The sequence below is a fragment of the Jatropha curcas genome, chromosome 5 (assembly GCF_041381405.1).
Source record: "Jatropha curcas cultivar XTBG-Jc1 chromosome 5, XTBG_Jcur_1.0, whole genome shotgun sequence".
Lineage (NCBI taxonomy): Eukaryota > Viridiplantae > Streptophyta > Magnoliopsida > Malpighiales > Euphorbiaceae > Jatropha > Jatropha curcas.
In genome coordinates this window covers 9,788,987-9,797,174 of record NC_143155.1, presented here as the reverse complement: position 1 = coordinate 9,797,174, position 8,188 = coordinate 9,788,987, and positions in this window count along the sequence as shown.

The window sequence follows — 8,188 nt, the reverse complement described above, 5'->3', positions numbered from 1 at the left end:
GGATGTCGGCTAGTGATGCCATTGGTGTAGTTGAGGTTGATGATAGCACTGTAGGTGTGTCTGGTATTATTGTGGTCGCTTGCACAGGGGGTACCTGTAAGTGTAAGGGTAATCGCATTAGGGTATAGTGGGCGGTATTGCGTGTCAGAGTAACTGATATGAGGTAGACCGACTCTTTGTCCAACTGTGCATGACTGACAAACAGAAGGATATTTTTGTGTCTCTCCACTCTCTTCTCTTTTTTTTTTTTTTTAATGCTTATGGTATGTCATGAATGCGCACAACAACACGTCATAATTTATTTTAATGAGATGATTCGTACCATTGGGTGCATATAGTCCTAAAGGATAGGTTCTATAGGCTATGACACAAATAGAGAATCGGTTTATTAAGGGACCCTTGAGCCTTGAGCATGGATATACCTAACCACATGTGAAACAAAGAGTTTCGCGTGGGTCCAACAGTACGCATGCCTATGGGCCATTCCCAAAAGGATTAGGGATGGTTTGCGGCAACAGGGAGGACGCTTTGGCTGTCCGTCGACATAATCAAAGAGACCTGCCGATCAGCGCTACTTGCTATCCAGACTCAGAAGTTTGAACAGAAGGAGAAGAAATTCATTTGAAATTCATTTTTTTATGCAATGGAGAAAAGGATTCCCAATCGTGCAAATAAATCAACAAGTTTTAATATCTTAATCACATTTTTCAATTAAGTCCGGATTTATCAAGTATTCTTAAGGAAAGAACACTTGATTCGTATTAGGGTATCCTGCAAAACAAAGCATAATAAAATGATGCCTTAAAGAAAGGCCGGTTAGTTTTCACAACAATTGTAGTCCACTTTATGCAAATTAAGTACATAAGTCCCCAGTGAAGTCGCCAAACTGTGAACCCCTTCCCCAAAAGCACATAGGCATGTGAATGCATGTGATGAATGAGAAGAAATGCACGTGATGTGTGTGAGTCGCCACCTTGTTTAATTATTTAAGAGTAAACTAGGAAAAAACCCTGAGTGACTCCAATTTTAATGAACCTAGTTACTAGATTAATTATCCCAATGATTAAGGCACAATCTACGAACCCGAGGTGGATCCCGAGACTATGTCATGTTGATGAACTAACCGATGGATGAATGCTTTGCAAGGTAAGTGATGGATTAATGAAATGTTTATGTGATTTTGACTTGCCACCCGGGGTGAAATCCCGAACGTGCTGATACGAAATCGAGACCACTCAACTATAAAGCTCAAGGAAGCATGGAGGGCATCTAAGTTTCTCACATTAATAGAAGCACATGTTGAGTTAGAGCCTGAATTTCCAACACAGGACATGCCTAGGCCATGCTAAGTTAGCACGCCCGTGCTAGATGGCACACCCCAGGCCGTGCCCTCGTCTGACTTGCTGAGGAAAACAACTGCCTTGAAGCACCCCCCGTGCCAAATAGCACACCCAGGCCGTGCTTCCCTCTGACTCTGAAGCACCCCCGTGCTAAATAGCACACCCAGGCCGTGCTTCCCTCTGACTCTGAAGCACCCCCGTGCTAAATAGCACACCCAGGCCGTGCTTCCCTCTGACTCTCACGATGGAACTCCTACATTGAAGCACCCCCGTGCCAAATAGCACACCCAGGCCGTGCTTCCCTCTGACTCTCACGAGGGAACTCCTACATTGAAGCACGCCCGTGCCAAATAGCACACCCTGGCCGTGCTTGTCCCTGCCTCTCATTTAGTTAGTTAGCTTATTTTGTGTTTTTGCTTTGTTAATGGGTTGGGCCTCCAATATTTCGGCCACCCTTGAATAATTAGCCTTATTTTGATTAGATTTAGTCAATCTTTAGTGGATTTGGATTAGATTTCCAAATCCTTAAGTTGTTATGAGTTTGTTAGTCAACTCCTTAGTTGGTTTAGATTTGCTAAATCCTACTCCTTAGCTAACTCTAAATCCCCTAAGGATCTGGACCACTTAGATTAGTATAAATAGCTTGTTATTTTGTAATTTTTTAACAATCAATTATTCAATGAATTAAAGACTACTTCTTCATGCTTAGGCGTGTTCATGTTTTTAGAGAGTGTGAGATTGCATTCTTCTAATTGCATCAAGAATCAAGGTAAACTTATCAATCTAATTGTGGCGTTTATCTTATTCTTTTTCTCTATTATTGGTGTTCTTGCTTCTTTAAGCTTTGGGTGCCATAGAGAGGGGTTTAGTTTGATCTTGGATCTCTTCCAAAACTTGTCATAGAGTTCATGAAATTTATTTTCATTGGGTTCCGCGTCAGTTTGGTATCAGAGCCAAAGATTAAGGTAAATTCTTATTTATCTTAGCTCTAGGATCTGTGTTTATTTGTTTTCTTATTCTTATTGTTCTTGTGTTTGTTTTCTTCTTCATCTTGTTTCTTTGTGTGTTTGTTTTCTTTTGTTTAGTTTCAATTCGTTTTTTTTTTTTGCTTCAATTAAATTTAGTAATTTCGTGCTTGTTTCAATTCTGGAAGTTTAGATCTTAGATCTTGTTGCCAAAAAAAAAAAAAAAAAAAAAAAAAAAAGAGTATAGAAAGAAAATTTCATCCACCATTGAAATTGCTTGTGTGGATCTTGATTTTGTTCTTGAATCCAAGGGATTTGATCCTAATTCAAAGGGATTTTACCTTATTTTGTGGAATTTTGCCATATTTTGTGGGATTATTCTTAATTCTTAGGAGATTTGACCATATTTAGTGGGATTGTTCCTAATCCTAAAGGGATTTGACCATATTTTATGGGATTTAGTTATCCACTATAATCTTGTGATAAAATCCAATCTTAACTACTTGTGGATAAGATAACAAAAATTAGTTGACCATATCTTTTGAGATTGAGCAAAATCTACTACAATCCTTGCCAAATCTAAGAATCCTACTTAAATTGGGTTGCATTAAAAGGGACACAAGGCAGCACGCCCGTGCTTCACCTCAAGCACAACCGTGCACTTTTCTGACTTCCACTTGTTGGACTAGAACTTAAACGCACGCCCGTGCTCCATCTAGCACGCCCGTGCTCTGTTTTGACCCTATCTTAAAATTGTTTTCTTTTAATTTTTCTTTGTTTGCTTGCTTTGTTTTGGGTAGAATTAATTAGGTCCATATTTGGTTTACTTTGTAGTAAGCTAAATTCATACATTAAATCCTGAAATTGTCTTTTAAATTCTAGTTTCTTTATTTTTGTTTGAACTTTCTATTGCTTCTATTACATTGTTAGGGTGTATTTGCTTGTTTACTACACTCTAATTGATAATTAAAGTAGTGCATTGTTTATGTTCTTGTGCTACTATCCATCTCATTTTGAGTCTTCTTTCTAGAATTTGTGCTTGCTTTCATTGTTAAGTTTTATTCCTTGATTGTAAACGTGCTTTTGAGTTGAATTGGTTGGCCAAGATTCTGAAGTTCAATTGGAAGAATTGCAAGGAGTGATTAAAGAGTGTAAACACGTGAGGGAGTGTTTATTATATTAACTTAAACTCTATTCTTGTTTTCTGTTTCTTTCTTAACAATGAGTTTAAGCAAATCTGGAGATGGTAATGAGGGTGAAAGTCAAATAGATGACCCCCAATTAAAATTTGTAATGGAGTCAATCCAAGAACAGTTTAGGAGCTTCAACAGTTTCTTCCAAGATATGAGAAAGGGTTTGAAGGAGATTAAAACCGCCCAACGCTCTAATACAACAAGAGCTCGTCCTAGTACTACACCAACTAGATTTCAAACACCTAAAGATGAAGAGGTCAAAGATCCTAATCATTACTTTAGGAATTTGAACAATAAATTAGAAAGGGTGCAAGGAAGGAAGAACGTAGATAGGTATTCATTCACAAAGGATGGATGGATGACTGGCCCAAGATCATGTTCCTCAACAAAAGCATGTGAAGACCAATATGGAAATCAAAAGATGAGTTTTGAAGCTGTCAATAAGGAAAAGCAGTGTAAAAATAAGATAAGTGAGAACATACTGAGTGAAAATAAAAAGAAAGAGGGAGAAGAAAAGGAAAAACAAATTCAACCTATATTTGTACCTTCGTGCAAAGAAATTTGATTAACCATCAATGATCCTAAACCATCCTTGCCAAATGTGTTTGTTGATCCTTTGCAAGAATTTGAAGTATGTGATGACCAAGAGAAGCTACTTGAGATAGTGACCTCAACTTTGAGAGAAGATGAGAGTGGGGCTTCAAGTTCAAAAGAACTAGAAAAGAGTGAAGAAAAGGAGGAGGAAGAAGCCACAGGGCAAACAAAACAAATTAATAGCCCATTAGAGAGTGAATTGTCAAAGGAACAAAAGAGAGAAAAGAGTAAGGATGAAGGAAAAGATGCCACAAAAATAACAAAACAAATTAATGGCCCAATTGTGAGTGAAAAAGAGAAACAAATTGTGTATGTGAAAAAGAGAGAGATCCAAAACAGTGTGAGAGAGGGTAGGCCAGTCTTGATGATTCGGTTTAAGGAGTTTTTGCATAGTTTGACTAATATTAACACTTTTTCTCTACCTTCTAGCTCTGTTTCTTTGTTGCAGGGATTTCATAAAAGTGAAGAAAAGCCTACATTAGTGAAGGAGATGCACGCTAAGGCTAGGGTTCATATGAACATGAAGAACAAAAGCTATGCCAACCGTGCCAACAAGAGAAAAAGGCATGATGTGTTTAAACCTGGAGATTGGGTTTGGGTACATTTTCGCAAGGAAAAGTTTCCCAACCAAAGGAAGATTGAGTTTGATAAACATGGAGATAGAGCATTACAAGTCTTGGAGCACATTGATGACAACACCTACAAGATAGACTTACTAGATGAGTATGATGTTTCCATTGCTTTCAATGTTAGTAATTTGTCTCCTTTTGACATTAATGCAGATTCGAGGATGAACCTTTTCGAGGAAAAGGGGAATGATATGAATCCGCCATCGCTCATCCATGGAACTCAAGGGGGCAAGGAGAACAACATGAAAAATCCATTAATGCTTCCTAGTGGACCAACTACAAGAAGTCATGCAAAGAAATATGGAGCAACCATGGAGAACAAGGGAGCATGGATACCTCAACTTCTAACTAAGATTCGAGGACGAATCTTTTTGAGGAAAGGGGGTATGATACGAAATCGAGACCACTCAACTATAAAGCTCAAGGAAGCATGGAGGGCATCTAAGTTTCTCACATTAATAGAAGCACATGTTGAGTTAGAGCCTGAATTTCCAACACAGGACATGCCTAGGCCATGCTAAGTTAGCACGCCCGTGCTAGATGGCACACCCCAGGCCGTGCCCTCGTCTGACTTGCTGAGGAAAACAACTGCCTTGAAGCACCCCCGTGCCAAATAGCACACCCAGGCCGTGCTTCCCTCTGACTCTGAAGCACCCCCATGCTAAATAGCACACCCAGGCCGTGCTTCCCTCTGACTCTGAAGCACCCCCGTGCTAAATAGCACACCCAGGCCGTGCTTCCCTCTGACTCTCACGATGGAACTCCTACATTGAAGCACCCCCGTGCCAAATAGCACACCCAGGCCGTGCTTCCCTCTGACTCTCACGAGGGAACTCCTACATTGAAGCACGCCCGTGCCAAATAGCACACCCTGGCCGTGCTTGTCCCTGCCTCTCATTTAGTTAGTTAGCTTATTTTGTGTTTTTGCTTTGTTAATGGGTTGGGCCTCCAATATTTCGGCCACCCTTGAATAATTAGCCTTATTTTGATTAGATTTAGTCAATCTTTAGTGGATTTGGATTAGATTTCCAAATCCTTAAGTTGTTATGAGTTTGTTAGTCAACTCCTTAGTTGGTTTAGATTTGCTAAATCCTACTCCTTAGCTAACTCTAAATCCCCTAAGGATCTGGACCACTTAGATTAGTATAAATAGCTTGTTATTTTGTAATTTTTTAACAATCAATTATTCAATGAATTAAAGACTACTTCTTCATGCTTAGGCGTGTTCATGTTTTTAGAGAGTGTGAGATTGCATTCTTCTAATTGCATCAAGAATCAAGGTAAACTTATCAATCTAATTGTGGCGTTTATCTTATTCTTTTTCTCTATTATTGGTGTTCTTGCTTCTTTAAGCTTTGGGTGCCATAGAGAGGGGTTTAGTTTGATCTTGGATCTCTTCCAAAACTTGTCATAGAGTTCATGAAATTTATTTTCATTGGGTTCCGCGTCAGTTTGGTATCAGAGCCAAAGATTAAGGTAAATTCTTATTTATCTTAGCTCTAGGATCTGTGTTTATTTGTTTTCTTATTCTTATTGTTCTTGTGTTTGTTTTCTTCTTCATCTTGTTTCTTTGTGTGATTGTTTTCTTTTGTTTAGTTTCAATTCGTTTTTGCTTCAATTAAATTTAGTAATTTCGTGCTTGTTTCAATTCTGGAAGTTTAGATCTTAGATCTTGTTGACTAAAAAAAAAAAAAAAAAAAAAAGAGTATAGAAAGAAAATTTCGTCCACCATTGAAATTGCTTGTGTGGATATTGTTTTGTTCCTGGATCTAAGGAATTTGATCCTAATTCAAAAGGGATTTTACCTTATTTTGTGGGATTTTTGCCATATTTTGTGGGATTATTCCTAATCCTTAGGAGATTTGACCATATTTAGTGGGATTGTTCCTAATCCTAAAGGGATTTGACCATATTTTATGGGATTTAGTTATCCACTATAATCTTGTGATAAAATCCAATCTTAACTACTTGTGGATAAGATAACAAAAAAAAAAAAAAAAAAAAAAAATTAGTTGACCATATCTTTTAAGATTGAGCAAAATCTACTACAATCCTTGTCAAATCTAAGAATCCTACTTAAATTGGGTTGCATTAAAAGGAACACAAGGCAGCACGCCCGTGCTTCACCTCAAGCACAACCGTGCACTTTTCTGACTTCCACTTGCTGGACTAAGATCTTACACGCACGCCCGTGCTCCATCTAGCACGCCCGTGCACGGTTCTGAACCTATTAAACAAACTGTTTTCTTTTGTTTTTCTTTGATTACTTGCTTTGTTTTGGCTAGAATTAATTAGGTCCATATTTGGTTTGCTTTGTAGTAAGCTAAATTCATACATTATATCCAGTAATTGTCTTTTAAATTCTAGTTTTCTTTGTTTTTTTTTTTTTTTTTTGTGTGAGCTTTCTATTGCTTCTATTACATTGTTAGGGTGTGTTTGCTTGTTTACTACACTCTAATTGATAATTACAGTAGTGCATTATTCATACTCTTGTGCTACTATCCATCTCGTTTTAAGTCTCCTTTCTAGAATTGTGCTTGCTTTTCATTGTTAAGTTTTATTCCTTGATTCTAAACGTGCTTTGAGTTGAATTGGTTGAACTAAGATTCTGAAGTTCAATTGGAAGAATTGCAAGGAGAGATTCAAGAGTGTAAACACGTGAGGGAGTGATTTACCATTAACTCAAATTCTTTTTGTGTTTTTCTCTTTTGAATACTAACCATGAGTACAGATAATAGTGAGGGTGAATGTCAAATAGATGATTCCCAATTAAAACTTGTAATGGAATCAATCCAAGAACAGTTTAAAAGCTTCAACAGTTTCTTCCAAGATATGAGGGAGGGTTTGAAGGAGATTAAAGCCGCCCAACGCTCTAATACAACAAGAGCTCGTCCAAGTACTACACCAACTAGATTTCAAATGCCTAAAGGTGAGGAGGTTGATAATCCTAATTGTTACTTTAGGAATTTGAACAATAATTCAGGAAGGATGCAAGGAAGGAAAAATATGGATTACCTCAATAGGTATTCATTCACAAAGGATGAATGGATGACTAGCCCAAGATCATGTTCCTCAAAGGAAGTGTGTGAAGATCAATATGGAAATCAAAAGATGAGTTTTGTAACTCTCAATAAAGAAAAAGAGTGTAAAAATAAAATGAGTGAAAATATACTGAGTGAAAATAAAAAGAAAGAGGGAGAAGAAAAGGAAAGACAAATTCAACCTATAATTGTGCCTTTGTGCAAAGAAATTTGTTTAACCATCAATGATCCTAAACCATCTTTGCCAAGTGTGTTTGTTAATCCTTTGCAAGAATTTGAAGATGTGTTTCCAGAAGAGGATTGCCAATATTCAATTGAGGATAGAAAGATGGTTCTTGATCCATTATCATCTCGAGAAGTATATGAAGATCAACGGAAGATAATTGAGAGAGAAAGAGAGGTTTCGACCTTGAAAGAAAATGAGAA